The sequence below is a fragment of the Lactuca sativa genome, chromosome 4 (genome assembly GCF_002870075.4).
Source record: "Lactuca sativa cultivar Salinas chromosome 4, Lsat_Salinas_v11, whole genome shotgun sequence".
Lineage (NCBI taxonomy): Eukaryota > Viridiplantae > Streptophyta > Magnoliopsida > Asterales > Asteraceae > Lactuca > Lactuca sativa.
In genome coordinates, this window is record NC_056626.2 from 267,724,495 (window position 1) to 267,741,898 (window position 17,404).

Below are 17,404 nucleotides of genomic sequence, written 5' to 3' on the forward strand. Positions count from 1 at the left end.
TCGATAAATGATAAGGATTTGGAATTCTTACATTTACAATAAGGATTTGGGAGTGTGAAATTACAATCATGGTTCAATTGGTTTATTTTACAAAGTAAGGATCATAGACAAACATAAAGTGCATACTTGGTGTATGGAAAAGCTATTGTTTAGAAAAACATAGTGTACATGCTCGGAGCATGGGAAAACTATTGTTTTAATTCAAGAATAAAGTTGATAGCTGAAACAGTATGCAATGAATAATGTGTAATCATATGGTGATAAATAAAAGGTGTTTTATTTATATTCATAAGTTCTGAGACCATATTGGATTCAATTATTCTTGTGTTTCATTTTGCATGTTTTGACTTCCAGAATAACTAGGTCGTTATTCCTGGATGACTAAGTTATTCAAACTATCCACAGTCGGTCATATCTTGGAAGTAGATATGAATCAAGACTGTCATGAGTTGGGCTTGTAGAGGTCTAAGATGTTGGACAAGGTGGTGCTACAACACTCATGAGTGCTCATAAGTTCTGAGTATTGGATTCAACCCGCGCTTATTGGAATCACTTCATGGATTTTATCACGAGTGATCATGAGACGATAATATCTTATATTCTTCAAACCTGGATATATGAGTTGTTACTATAAGTTGGTTGTACATTGATTGCACGAAAACACGTTGGTAACTCGATGTTATAAAACGTGCATTTATGTATGATTCAACAAGTAGTAGACAAGCCATATGAATCGAAGTTTATCCACTCCTTTTACCTTCAGGATAAAAGCGATATCTGTGGGCCCCTCGATGATTTAATGATGATACATGTGAGTGCTTGGCCAAGCCAGGACTGATTTGATTTGTTAAATCAGTCAGTCATCATGAATCGGAAATCGACAAACAACAGATGGACAGAGAAAATGATTAATAATCCATGTCCCAGTCCATATGATATCTAGAATGGAGGAATATATGATCCCTTATCTAATGGACAAGTCATTGACAAAGGTCAGAGATCATTGGCAAGGTCAGAGTTCGACGGAAGCTTTTGAGAGCTACGATTGTGTAACGCCTGTGTTTCTGGGCTTGCCATTTTTAGCAATGTAATACTCTAGGTTAACCTTTGTAACCCGTTTTGAAATAATAAGAATGTATTATTTGAGTATTATGTGTTTTGTGCTTAATTGCTTAATTATGTGGTTTGATTAATTAAGAATAAAAGTAAGCGTCAAAATTTAAGTGTAAAATGAACTTAATATCTTTGGTTAATGTTGTAGTAGTTGAAACGAGGTTTCCGAATATATATAGAACGCCCAAATCTGACTGCGTATGAGGAAGTTATGATTTATCGAAGTTTCGACTTAGCGGTATGCAACCTAAAATACTCGATTTGAGATCGAGCGGTTTTTAGCCGAAACAATCTAAACGAGGATCGAAGGTCTCGTTGTTGGTATCGAAGCGATAAAAAGTTAGGCGAGAACGGACGTCAAACGAAGAAGTTATGAATTTATAACGAAGTTTTTCTGTCGCGGCCTATTAAAAATAAATAATAAAAATAAAGTCAAAATTAGCCGACGAAGTCTAAACGAAAGTTGTAGAGCGTAGTCTCACCTTTCCGTGGATATAAAGAACGTCGAAAACGGAGTTCGTATGAAGAAGATATGAATTTCCGAAGTTTGATAAATAATTTGTATTTATTTTTAATTGAAAAATCCGGCATTATCCGAAGGGGGAGTCAGCAGTCCGATCCGACGTACGCCCCGCGTACTCCGAAGAGTGTCGACACTTCGGATGACGCATGCCGTGAAGGCTCCAGCCTCCTATAAATAGGATGCGAGGGCAGCCGGCTATTTTGCAAATTTCCTCTCTTATCTCTCCCGTTTTGCATCGTTTTGCATGCCAGAAATACCCCGAAGCCCCGGTATTATTCTCGAGCCCCGAGGCAAGTCCCAAGATCCCGAGGATCCCGAGAAGTGCGGTTCCCGAGTCGAAGCTCTGCCCGCGAGAAGTTCGATTTTTGTGGAGATCTTCCAGATCTGCTGTGGATTACTACTTCTGCAAGTCGTAGTGTTATCCGATCATCTTCTGATCAAGTGAGTGTATACTACCTTTCATAAACAAGATAATAATACAAGTACGGTTTGAGTGTATTAAGTAAATTGTGGTTTATATGTGTGAGGGTGTAGTTACTTTCTTCTAACGAGTAACTATGAAGTATTTTATACGATATACTTGTTATGTGTATATTTTGTGATTGTATGCGTGAATGGATATTCACTTTATTCTATCTCATAGATGTGAATTGTTTTCTATGGAATACGTGTTATGTGGTATGCCTCATCTGTTATGTGGAATATATATTGAATGAAAATGATATACAGGTTTTAAACTATGTATGAAAATATATATTTTTATCTACTAATATGTTGGGTAGAACATGGGTAGATAGTTGGTGTGTAATAAACAAATGAGAGGCCTCGATGTTGTTGTTGTTGTTGATCTAGTTATTCAACGGAGTATGGATAACGACCACGGACTCTTTCTAGACAGTCCAGTGGAACGCTAGCAGGTTCATAACCTGTAGGTGTTGTGAACGATGTGTTCACCGGTGTACTCTATCCCCCTCATGGTTGCCTTTAGGATATCTATTGTTGAGGAAACCCCTTAGCAGTGATGTTCGTCCCGATGAAAATCCTAGATTAGGTCCCTTGAGATAAATGTTGTTTTAGGGACGTAAAGTGAGGATAACGGGAATGGGTAATCGAGATAGTGATTGGTTGGTGAAATTAAATATAACTTATTTATTGTGGGTTGAAAACCCTATATGCTCACCAGGCTCCCAAGCCTGACCCACTCAGTTTTAATTGTATTACAGGTAGTGGCGCGAGGGCATAAGATGGTTGAATCATCAAGTTGTTTTGTTTACAAGTCTGTATATGTATATATTTGTTGAATGACTTGTAATGTTATCGTTTATGCTTTATGGTCTGTATCGGAACATGACATCCCGAGTTTTGATTATATAATGAAAATGCATCTCTTGATGAAATGCTTTGATAAATATTATTTTATCATGTTTTGTTTGGAAGCAAATTCCGCAACTCTTTCAAATCAAAAGGATTTACTCTGAAATTATTTAAAAGCATAAATGAAAATCGGTCTTTTCTGGCCGAGATTTTGGGGATGTCACAGATTGCCAGTCGGTTCTTGAAGTCATATGCAATAATAGTTTTAGACTTATCCAAGTGGGAGACTGTTGGATTAATGTCTAAGTCCATAACTATAATTGGTAAGACTTGACCCGACCCGGCATGGTCCATTTAGGTTGCATGGCACGGGACAATTGGATAGACATGATGAGGAAAAAAGGATATTAGTGATATATATTAATATATTATAAGTTCTAATATATTAATATATGATCATATTATTTAATTAGTATTGATCAAGAATTAATTTATAATTAATTAAGTGATCAAAAGGAACTAATTAAATATGGACTCTTAGATATATATATATATATATATATATATATATATATATATATATATATATATGTGTGTGTGTGTGTGTGTGTGTGGTGGGCCAAGTTCATTTAGGTTGGGCTAAGCTTTCATGGATAGTCCATGGAGTGTTCAATCCATGGATCATATGAAATGAAAGGTCATGGGTTTAACCCTAGTCTCCACACTATATAAAGATGTCCTTGGTTGGTGAAATTGGCACTAGTGTGGGTACACTAAGAGGGCTAGCCGATTTCACTAGAGAAAAACCAAAGTATCCTTATTCTCAAGGTTATTCCAAGTGTTCATGGTGTTGTGTGAACCATTTGAGGTGTCACACTTGGGACACTAGGCACTCAAGCTTCATGAAGACAAGTTACAACAACAAGGTATGTATTCTAACTTGTTTTATTACCCAAGTATCATAGATTTTATGCTAGATAGGGTAATATCTTGGAATATTCATATTTGCATATATAATAGAGAAAACATAGATCCAAGGTATTCAGGGTTGCATGTACACTTAGGATTGTTAGAATGCTCAAAACCCAACAACCGGTTGAAAGAGACCAAAGGGGTAGGCCAGTACCCCGATATGCTAGGCAAGACCGGTTGAAAGATACCGAAGGGGTACGCCAGTACCCGGATATGCTAGGCAATATGTTTATCGTATGGTATGTGGTACGATGGGGGAATTCACTAAGCTTCGTGTTTACGGTTTTCAGTTTTGGTTTTAGGTACTTCTACTTCGAAAGGAAAGGAGCCGACATGATTTCAGCGCATCACACTATGATTTTCCGCATATGGGATCTTTGGGATTTGTACTCTGATGTTGTTTTACTATGACATCTTTTGGTTATTGAGATATTGGTTTTGATTATGATATGGGATGACACTATTGATGTTTTCAGACTACTGGTTTTTATAATTACGTAATTAAAAAATGAATTTTTTGGTCATGAATTTTAGGATGTTACATTAACCCCATCATGTGCCTCCCACATAAGGGTATCTTTGTCTTTTCAACTTTTAGGGGCCATTTTGCAGATGGAATGTCAACACATAATTTAATCTTTACCCCTCATTTACAATCCCAAAGACACGGGAACTCCCCATCTCCCTCAATCTTCCTTCTGCTCCATTATAACCTGCAAAAAACCCTCTTTAAAAACCCTAATCTAAGAAACAAACAGAAGGTGATTTCATACGTTAAAGTCAAAATGTTGTATGTAATGTGGCAGGTTAGACTAAAAAACAAAATTTTGGACGTATCATCCATGTATGGTAAGTTGATCGGTTTTCTTTAACTTCTTATAAATCATTTTCCCCTTGATTTTCATACTCTAAAACGTATAATTTGGACTCTGTATTCATGCAAAGTTTTAACTTGTAGTGGGTGCACCCACATGGTTTAGTATTAAGCTACATCACAGAAGGAAGTTTACTATGTTACCTGATATAAAGTATATTGGAGGTGAAGTGTGTTATATTGATTATGTGGACATACATGATTTATACGTACATGAACTTGATGCCATAATGCTTGACCTAGGTTACCCAGACTCATGGATGACTGAAGTAGTTGATTTCTCAGACTCCCCAGTTATATACTACCATTTTAAGATACCTAATGCTAACGGTCAATTTGGTCTTAGAGCTTTAGGTAATGATCAAGATGTTATCAATCTATCTAAATACATTCCACATACCAAGTTGATCGAGGTGTACGTAGTGTTGGGATTTGGTATAATACAACATCCTATGGTGCACATACAACCCTAAATACCTTGGATCTATGTTTTCACTAATTATACATGAAAATGGTTTCCAAGGCATTAAACCTATAACTAGCATTCATTTGACATAAACCATATAATATACTAGTTAGGGAAACATACCTTTTATGTGGCTTGAAATCTTGATGTATTTGGCCTTAATAGCTTAGCACCAATAGCATGAAATGCCTCAAATGGAATCACAACACACCTAGGACAAAGGTGGCTCTTGAGAGAGAATTCCATGCACCAAAACACCTCTATATTTCTCTAAGAAAAGAAGTGGTGATTTTGGCTATGGAGTAACCTATTTATATGTAGGATTCCAAGGGTCATGGGTATAACCCATAATCCATACCGATGGATTTTATGATCCATGGTTCATGTGGCCCAACTCTTCATGTATCCATACATAAAATTGGTCCAACATGGATCATAAGCCCAACACATATAATATATATAATTATCATAATTAGTCCCCATAGATTTAATTAGTCTCTTTTGATCACTAAATTAATTCCAAATGAATTCTTGATCGATACTAATTAAAACATATGATTTCATATTAATATATTATAACTTATAATATATTAATAAACCATAAATAACCTTCTCTCAAAAGTCCATCCTAACAAATTATCCTGATGATATGCAACCCAAATGGACCATGCTACTCTCGGGTCAAGTACATACCAATAATAGTTATGGGCTTAGACATCTAATCCAACAGTCTCCCACTTGGATAAGTCTAAAACTATTATTGCAAGTACAACTTCATAACCCAACTAGCAATCGTAGCTCTTAAAGTCGCTGTCGAACTCTGAACAAATCAATGACGCGTCCATTAGATAAGGGATCATATATTCCTCCATTCTAGATATCATATGGACTGAGACATAGATTATAATCATTCTCTCTGTCCATTTGTTGTTTCCCGATTTTCGATTTATGACGACTGACTAATTGAACAAATCAAATCAGTCCTGGCCCGGCCGAGCACTTCCATTTGTCCTCATCAAATCATCGAGGGGCCCACAGATATCGCTTTTATCCCGAAGGTAAAAGGAATGGATAAACTTCGACTCATATGGCTTGTTCTACTACTTGTTGAATCATACACAAAGGCACGTTTTATAACATCGAGTTACCAATGCATTTTCATGCAATCAATGTATAACCAACTCATAGTAACAACTCATATCTCTAGGTTTGAAGAATATAAGATATTATCGTCTCATGATCACTCGTGATAAAATCCATGAAGTGATTCCAATGAGCGCGGGTTGAATCCAATACTCAGAACTTATGAGCACTCATGGGTGTTGTAGCACCACCTTGTCCAACATCTTAGACCTCTACAAACCCAACCCATGACAGTCTTGATTCATATCTACTTCTAACATATGACCGACTGTGGATGGTTTGAATAACTTAGTCATTCAGAACAATGACCTAGTTATTCTGGAAGTCAAAACATGCAAAGTGAAACACAATAATAATCGAATCCAATATGGTCTCAGAACTTATGAATATAACTAAAATACCTTTTATTTATCACCATATGATTACACGTTATTCATTGTATACTATTTCAGCTATTAACTTTATTCTTGAATTAAAACAATAGTTGTCCCATGCTCCAAGCATATGCACTATGTTTTTCTAAACACTAGTCATGCCACACACCAAGTATGCATACTATGTTTGTCTATGATCTTTACTTTGTGAAATAGATCAATTGAACATAACTCCAATGATTCTCATTTAACAGTCCCAAATCTTACTACAAATGTAAGAATTCCAAATTCATGCCATTTACTGAAATCTGTTAGATTCTAAACTTATATGCATTGATCCTCTTGTAATGATTATGCACAAATTCACAAAGACTTGGTAACAATCATTACAGAGTATTCCAAAGGAGATCAACTCCTTGGAAACATCCTTCTTGCATTAAGTTTCCTAATCATATAGATTGAATACTTTCTAACTTTGAAGCATTTCCATATTCCGTTTTGACTATCACTTCTGAACAAGAGTTGCCTCCTAACAGATTATGTCAATATGGTCTTTCCAGAATTAATACTATACTTCCAACTGTCCTTGAGCAACCAATCTTTGGTAAACCTTAGATTATCCTCAACAATTGCTTAATCATTTTAGTCATATCAATTTCTAGACCTTTTTCCCTTCTTCATGCCCCAGGCATTTGGAAAAACTTAGAAAGAGTGAATATAGCACATGTAATCGATCCTATATCCGAAGCATATGGGACACGATTCATGATGTCTCACATAAAGACTAAACCAGTCTTTTGCTATAATATTTCCATTTCTATTTGCCAAGTTCTCCTAATTCAGATTATGAAAAGGGATGTTGTAATCATAATCGAACTTTAGAACGCAAATAATGAACCCATATATAGAATTTCCTTATGTTGAGCCATCCCAACATGAAATTCATATATATATTGTTGACAAAATACGATTAAGACCTCAATCTAAGCATTTAGATTTGAGATGAAGTATAATTTCCTCTCCCTTAATTATAGCAAAACAACTTTTTCAACCCCTGTAACCTCACAAATTGAAACTTTTGTTTTCTATAATTAACATTGATAACTTGCAATACCTATCATAATTATCATGCTCTCACCAACATGATGATTATTATCATAACACTTATGCTCCCACTAGCTTTGACATGTACCCAGATATCAATTGAACTTCTAGAAATCAATACTTTATTGACTTTCTTACCAAAGTTCAGATTTCTGATACTAGATTGCCTATATAAGACTTTATCAATATCATACACCTCTCTTAGATAGCTCACATGTGTGTCTAAACAATTATGAAGAGGGATGTCGTAATCATAATGTTTAGACCTTTTGTCATTCCCACAATTGCTATCTACTCAAAATCTACTTAGTGAAAGAGTTTCCTTACCATCATTTTCATGAATCGAAGAGAAACCTTATAACACTTAGATTTAATGGTGTATGTGTTCTTATCCATGTGAATTGTCAAAACCATAGTCACAAGAGAAGGATAATGACAAATCCAAACTCATATGGATTGAACTTGTGCAATCTTAATTTCTTGCCACCTGGTAGCTCAAGGGCCTGCCATTGCTTCCAAGTAGTTATGCAAACAATTGAGAACATGTAGAACTCAAATGTATAGCCAACTTAACTGGAATGGGCACAGAAATGTCAGCATGATAGGTTATAAACCTCTACTTGTGTGCTAGCGATGAAATACAGGTTTTATTCTTGATTACTTCTTGAAACCTTTTTCAGGATCTTTTAGACTCCCACTGTCTCCTTGATCTATATGACTTTCTTGCCAAATATTCAAGAGATAGTGTGGATTCTAATCAAGACAGACACTTAACACAATTAGCCTTAGTTGGTCTTTGTTTTATCCAAAACATCACAACTTACCAATTTCAAATGTACGAGAGTAGAAAACTTTTACTCTTACATTTGACAAGTGTTTTAAACCTTCTTTAAGACATGTCACTCAAGTTACAATCTTAGAGTATAACTCTATGAATTGTTTTGGAATGAAGTATGAATCATCTTCTTGATTTAACCACTTCAACAATTCATAACTCCTCTTCTTAACTATCAGAATGTACCTAGAGGATGAATTGTGATAAGGTCTCAAAATCATTAAGATGACCTTAAAACATGATACTAAAGTACTCTCCCATCTTTTCAGATTTGAGAAACTTTTATCCTTCTGCCTAATTTGATTCTTCTTATTCGTTCTGTCATACATTGAAAATTTTCTAATGTTTCAAAATTATACTTAAGCTTGTAAGTATAATCATATTTACTAAACCTTAGTAAATCATGACGAATAGTCTTATCCATCTTTTGTGGTGGACTTTGACAAGTGCACAAGAAAGTGTACTTGATCCCTTAGTCCTTCTCTTGACTCACACATCCATGTGAACAAGTAGTTAGTCTTAATTTTTCCAATGCTCGAAAGTTCTCATTCATCATACTATACAACTTGCATGATTCCAAGTTTCGGTCCAATTGAAACGTGGGTGATGAGAATCTTTCCTTATTTGGTAAATTTAGACACTACCACAAATGAACGAATCAAATTCATATTTCCAATATTGCTATAAACATACAAACATCAAGTTTTCATGAATACCATTGTAAGGAGATAAAAATAAAGTAAAACAAACTTTTATTTATTTTAAAATGCAGAAAAAACTTTTTCCTTACAATGTAACTTGAAATGAAAACTATGCTATTACTTGTTTCCTTGCAATGTATCATAACTCCTAAGAGTAGCTCAAGAATCCAATTTTCAATCAAGCGATAGAAATCCATATTCGCGATCAGATTCAACATACTCTTTCTTTAAGTTTCCTTCACTTTTCCTTTGATTCTTAAACATCAACATGTGACCCAGTCACATCTTGTAATAAGAATCACAGAATAGAAACTTAACCGAGTTAGATAGTGGACCTTACCTGAAATAGAGTCAAACTTATTGACTTTACTAGCCTTATGATCTTTCAGGTAAAATTGACAGCTTCGCAACCAATGCCCTTTCCTTTTGGCAATAGGACCATATGGACCCTTAGGTAATAGTACATGGGACTATCTCAGACTTAGCCTTTCTCTTTACCATTTGGTCAACCGAGTTAACTATGGTCGATCCCTTTCCATTGGGAAGAGAATGCTTTTCTGGATTTCCTGTGTCACTATTGTCCTTGTCCATAAAGTTTTGGGAGGTTGATCTCCTAATCAAATTTGCTTTACTTGTACACTAAATCATTTCTGATTTAGCAGCACCAAGCAAATAGATAAGATCATTAAGGGTCTTGTCGTAGTTTGTTTCATAGGAGTCCCAAGGAACTCACTATTTGACTTAGAAAGTGATTGAACCACTAACTTTCTTAAGACTTTGACACCCAACTCTCCCGGCTTGTCAGTATGTGACTTCATCTCCAATATGTGGTCACACCTAGACCTTTCCTTGCCAATAGGGCTTTAGTGACCTTGAACTTGTGGGTTAGGGAGAATAATTGGAGGAGGTGGATGAAGTGAAGTTCCAAGATATTTGGGAAGATCATAGATGTCTGAACTAGACATCTTTTGGGAGATATTCAAGATAGTTGATTTAAAGTCTTTAATATAACACCCAATATGAAATATTAAGGCTAAGACCCAACAAACTATTTTATAACTTGGAAGAGGGATGCCGTAATCCAAGCTATAGAATATTTGAAGGTAGGTGAATGACGATTCACCAATTTACACCATGAAAAACGAAATAATTTATTAGGTTTTAATTGGATTTGAAACTCCTAGATCTTTTGAGATTCATTGAACTTTTCAAAGGGATGTTTCAATCTCGAGTGTGCCCTTCAGGTTTTGTCACTGGGATGCTAAGGATCACAAAACAAGGTGTGAAGTAACCATGCAAATTACTTGGCACCCTTAAGTGTTTACCCCTCAATCGATGTGCCGGTTAACCACACATGCTCCATCGATACTATGATAAACATTAAGTTACCCTTTGCCTACCTTGTTAAATACGAGTTAGTGTGCCGGTTAACCACACACGCTCCACTAACCGACTTAAACAAAGTGCAAAGTGTAATTTCATGGATTAGCACCTTATTCACATTTTCCTAAGTAACTAAGATTGGGTATTTATAAAAGGTTTAGTTACTTAGTATTTATCATTAATACTTTTAATGAAAGGAGAATTATAGTCCTTGTCCTACCCGTTCGGCTAACGACCCTCCACCGGTCAAGGAAGCGGTGGGTGAGAGTGGACACCCATTAAACTGCCATTTTATAGGCAGTAACCTTATACCCCCCTTATAGACCGGCTTCGTGAATGAGGCCTACTAACGGTAAGACTGACTTTACTCTTACACATATATATAAATATTATTAACTTATAATATTATAAAGTATAAGGGTTGAATTTTAACTTTTAAAATTCTAAGGTCTAGTTTGGAATTAAAGTATACATGGGGGGTAACTTTACAAATTCCAAAACTTGAGGACAAGTTTTGAAACCTTTCAAAACTCTTGGCTTTTTCATAACTTATGAGTTTAATTAAGGTTTAATGAAAAAAAAATCAAGTTCCATAACTTGAGGACAAGTTATGGAAGACATTAAATCATTTAATGATGACATTAAAAGTAGAGACTCTTCTATTTTCATAACCTATGAAACTTAATGACACTTTAAGAAGAAAAACTCTTCACTTTCCATAACTTGAGGACAAGTTATGGAGTTCATAAAAACCATTAAGATCAAATATTCCAATTAACATAATAATCAAATAATTTTTCTATGATCTAGATTAAACTCATACGTAAAGATAATTCACATCAACAATTTTCAAGAAATTAGATCATCATATAAACTAATACAAATCTTGAAACTTTGACAATTATCCTTTGAAGACTCTTGGACTTCATAACCTAAAGAGTTAATAAATGATACATTTCACATCCATAACTTATGGAAGTTTCAAAACTCTTAAGATCATAACTTTAAAAAAACTTTTGAGTTCCAAAATTTTATGACAAAATTTGTAACTCCTTAAAACCACTTAGATCAAACTTTTAAAACAAATAAAATAATCATATCATTCTATCTTTTAATAAATTGACCTAATTCAACTCTTATAGTAAAGTGACTCAAATTTTACAAATAATTAGTTTTTCATAAAATCAAGTAATTATCATAAAATTTGACAAAATTCATGTTTTTTTTTCTTTTTTTTTTCATCAACTTGAAAAAAATACATTTGCATCAAATATAGTAGAAAACAACTCATGGCTCTGATACCACTGTTGGGATTTGGTATAATACAACATCCTATGGTGCACATACAACCCTAAATACCTTGGATCTATGTTTTCACTAATTATACATGCAAATGGTTTCCAAGGCATTAAACCTATAACTAGCATGCATTTGACATAAACCATATAATATACTAGTTAGGGAAACATACCTTTTATGTGGCTTGAAGTCTTGATGTATTTGGCCTTAATAGCTTAGCACCAATAGTATGAAATGCCTCAAATGGAATCACAACACACCTAGGATGTAACGCCCGCAAATCCGGGCTAGTCAAATTAGAGGCAATAGGGGTCAAAAACGACTTTTCAACAAAATATTACTTATAATATATAATCTTAACCAAGTTGTAGTATATGTCACGAGGTTTCCGTACATATAAAGAACGCCGAAATCCGAGTTATAACGAAGAAGTTATGACCCGTCGAAGTTTCGCGACAGAACCGACACCATACCGGAAAGCGTAAATAGTGAATTTACGATAGAGCGAGATTTAGCCTTAGCGATCTAAATAGAAGTCGTAGAATATGTTAAACTAAGAACATCGATAAAAAGAACGCCCAAATCTGACTTCGTATGAAGAAGTTATGATTTTTCGAAGTTTCGGACTAGCAGTGTATAGCCCGAAATTCGAATATTTGATCGAGCGGTTTTTTAGCCGACACGACCTAAACGAGAATCAAAGATCTCGTTAAGAGTAGCGTAACGAGAAAAATATGGGCGAAAACGGATGTCGGATGAAGAAGTTATGAGGATTTAACGGACCAATCGTGTCCCGACCCGTTAATAATATAAAATTTAAAATCGAGCCAAAATTAGCCAACGAAGTCTAAACGAAAGTTGTAGAGTACGTTCCCACCTTCGCTTGGATATAAAGAACGTCAAAACGGAGATCGCATGCGAAAGATACGAATTTTTAAAGTTTGTAGTGAAATTTGCGAAGTCTAATGCAAAAATGATGACGTGGCATGATCTAGGCCGTTCCTTGTTGCCCACGACTTGCTTCGGATGGATGACAGCTGGCTCGCTATGCAGCGCGTACAAGAAAGGAACGCTCCGCGTTCGGAATCACTTGGCTTCGGAAGATCCACGTAGCCTCGCACTACGCCCTGCGTCCGAGATTAGTACGCCCAGCGTACCTTCGCTTCCTATCCGACTGGTATGCGAGACAGCTGGAACCGAGGTGTCGCCCTTATCCGATGGTTACGCCCCGCGTAGGTCCGAGGTACGCCCAGCATACCGAGGCCTCGCAGGGCTATAAAAGGGGGCCGATTATCCTTCATTTTTCACACCTTTCTTCACTCTCTCTCTAACTTCTTTCTCTCTCTAAGTGTTCTAAACACCCCCAAACCCTAGGGAACCTCCCTAGCACCCTAGGGAAGCCCCGAGGCTCCCGGAGTCCCGAGAAAAAGGAGTTTTTCGGTTTCGAAACGTTGCTCCAATTAAGTTCCGGTTTTCGATAAAATTCGTTGTAAGTGTGCTACGCTTATGCAATTTTTTATATAGCTTTCAAATAATTATAGGAATCTTATTAGGTCCTTAAAATAATTATTTGGGATATTATTATGAGTTATATTGAGCGTTATTAATGCTTAATAATAGTCGGACTAATGAATTTGTCGCGGTTATCGTTAAACTAAACCCTAGTGGTATCGATACTAGGTTTTATCGAAGAAATATCGTTTTGAGAGTATCGAAGCGCTGTCCGAGTGCTGAGTCACCACCTACTCAAGTGAGTGCATAGTTACTTTCAGCTTACACATAGATATGAAGTATTTTATATAAATTACGTGTTGTGTGTGTATATTATCTGTATACTTGCTATCTATGCTGGATGAACGTTTTATACATGTTTTCAATGATTTAAACTATATATGTATTTTATATCTACAAAATGTGTTGGGTAAAACATGGGTAGATGTAATAGTTGCTGTGTGACAAAATAAAATAATGAGAGACCTCTTTATAGCTGTTCTTGATGATCTAGTCATCTAGCGGAGTATAGATGACGACCACGGACTATTCTAGACAGTCCAGTGGAACACTAGCAGGCTCGCAACCTGTAGGTGTTTATTCGAACTGTGTGTTTAACCGAACTGTGTGCTTATTCGAACTGTGTGTTTATTCGAACTGTGTGAACTGTGTGCTCACCAGGTATACTCCATCCCAATGATAATCCTTTGACTAGGTCCCTTGTGTTAGATGTTTTAGGGACGTAATGTGAGGATAACGGGAATGGGTAATTGGGTTGATTGTTTGATGTTTAAAAATAATAATTATATTATTGTGGGTTGAAAACCCTATGTGCTCACCAGGTTTCCCAACCTGACCCACTCAGTTTATTTATATCACAGGTGTTGATACGAAGTGACATTACACTGAGAGATTTAAAGAGATGTAGACCACTAGTGTAAATAATTGTAAGTTCTGTTTATGCTTATGTTTCTGTATTAACGATGACATCCCAAACGTTTTAAAATGAAATAAATACGTTTCTTCGAAAATGTTTTAATAACGTATTTACCATGTTTTTCTGGGAACAAATTCCGCAACATTTTTATAAAATGAAGTACTCTGATTTTTATAAAGCATAAACAAACCGGTCTTTTCTGGCCGTGATTTTGGGGATGTCACATAGGACAAAGGTGGCTCTTGAGAGAGAATTCCATGCACCAAAACACCTCTATATTTCTCTAAGAAAAGAAGTGGTGATTTTGGCTATGAAGTAACCTATTTATATGTAGGATTCCAAGGCTCATGGGTATAACCCATAATCCATACCCATGGGTTTTATGATCCATGGTTCATGTGGCCCAACTCTTTATGTATCCATACATAAACTTGGTCCAACATGGATCATAAGCCCAACACATATAAATATAACTAATTATCATAATTAGTCCCCATAGATTTAATTAGTCTCTTTTGATCACTAAATTAATTCCAAATGAATTCTTGATCGATACTAATTAAAACATATGATTTCATATTAATATATTATAACTTATAATATATTAATAAACCATAAATAACCTTCTCTCAAAAGTCCATCCTAACAAATTGTCCTGATGATATGCAACCCAAATGGACCATGCTACTCTCGGGTCAAGTACATACCAATAATAGTTATGGGCTTAGACATCTAATCCAACACATAGAACATGGGAAGACAAATTTATGGACTTACTTCATGTCCCCAAATGCAAAGGGTAAAGTTGTGATTGAAGAAGTACCTGAAAATGATGATCAAAAGGCTGAAGTTCATGTGGAATATTCATTGAGAAATATGAACCATGTTAATGATGAGCCTATTGGTGAGTAAAATTAATGCTTTCTCGCCATAATATAGAAGGGGTAGAGTTGGGAACTCCAAAAAAAGTGAAGGTTCTTGTATTAAGAGACTTAATTTAGATTATATTGATGAATTAAAGGAAAAGACTACTTATCAGGATGCTACATGTGTTATGGATAATGTTGGGGATGAGATGACTGGTGTTCAACATGCTACAACTATTGATCAAGGATGCTACAAGCCAGGTACTTCAAATCTTGATATTATTGGTGATGAAATGAATGTTGTTCAGGATGCTACAACTATGGATCAAGGATGCTACAACACCCCCTCTTAATGATGATGAACAATTTAATGAGTTGTTTGATAATCTTATGGAAAAATTAACTAGAAGTGAAGAGGATGATGCAGAGTATGAAGATCTGGTTTCAAACTCTGAAGATGTTGATGTTCCAGAGAAAGTGAAACACTCTAAATATGAAGATAAAGTGGACTACATAATAGATGAGGACAAAAATATCCAAGATATAAATATGGACATGGCAAACTTCATTCTCAATGTTCACAGTGATATGGAAGGAGGATGTGTTAATGATGTGCATGTTGGTGATGAACCTGAAGACATGGAAGTTATAAACAATGAGGAGTTTGATTCGTTAGATGAAGGATCAGACCAAGACAGACAAAGAAGAGCTCTTATAAAAAATTTAGGAAAAGAAAAAAGGTGCGGCCTTAGGAAAATACACAATTTATCTTTCGCAATTGGTCAAAAATTTAAAAGTAAAAAAGAATTGAAGGAGCAAATTAATATCCATGCACTAGAAACAAGGAGGAATCTTTTCTTTTAAAAAATGACAACCTAAGGCTACGGGCTCAGTGTAGAGGACTTGTCCGTGTCAACAATAAAGGCCAAGTGAGTAGTCAGGCTACCAATTCTAAAAGCAAGGGCAAAGGAGTAAATACAACAAAAGTTAAATGTGGTTGGTATATACATGCTTATAGGTTAAACCCTGAGTCTGACTAGTTTATGAGGACCTTAAATCAGACTCACACATGCTTAAAAACAAGGAAACTTAGGCCTTGAACTATTGCGTTAATTTCCAATAGAATCATAGATCAATTAGAGGCAAATCCACAGATTCCTTTGAGAGTTATACACGATCACTTTCAAAAGACATACCAGGGGGTGTTTCGATGGATAAGGTGTTTCACGCAAAAGATTTGGCAAGAAAACATGTAACTAGTGACTACACAAAAGAGTATGAACTGTTGAGGAACTATGCTCTTGAACTTAAAGCTACTAACCCAGACACCATTTTGAAGATAGATGTATGTTCTAAGGCTAACCCTGGTTCCCCTACTAGGCAATTTAGAAGGATTTATGTTTGCTTGGGTCCACTCAAAAAAGTTTCAAGGCATGAATTAGGGACTTAGTAGGTTTGGATGGTGCCTTCATGAAAGGCCTATTCCCTCTTCAGGTTTTTTCAATAGTAGGTTTGAATTCCAACAATGGAATTTATCCTTTAGCCTATGCAATTGTTGAGTCTGAAACCACAGGTAGCTGGAAGTGGTTTTTAGAACACTTTATGGATGACTTGGAGCTTGGAATAAACTTAAATTATACTTTCATAAGTCACAGACAAAAGGTAAGGCATACTTATATATTTTTTTTGTTTTCAATGTATGTTTTTAATTCTAAATATTAAGTTTGATCATGTGGGGTTTACAGACTGCAATTTGTGAATTGTTTCCCAATGTTGAGCATAGATATTGTATCAGACATATTCATGACAATATGAGAAATATGTGGGGACAAACTGAGTATATGGACCACTTACGGAGGTGTGCATCAGCACCCACCATTCCTAAATTTGAGCATTTGATGAGGTAGTTTAGCCAGTATGATAAGGAGGCATGTGAGTGGTTAAAGCAGATTCCTCCTGCACATTAGGCAAGGAGTCATTTTTCAGGTAATTCTATATGTTTCAATATT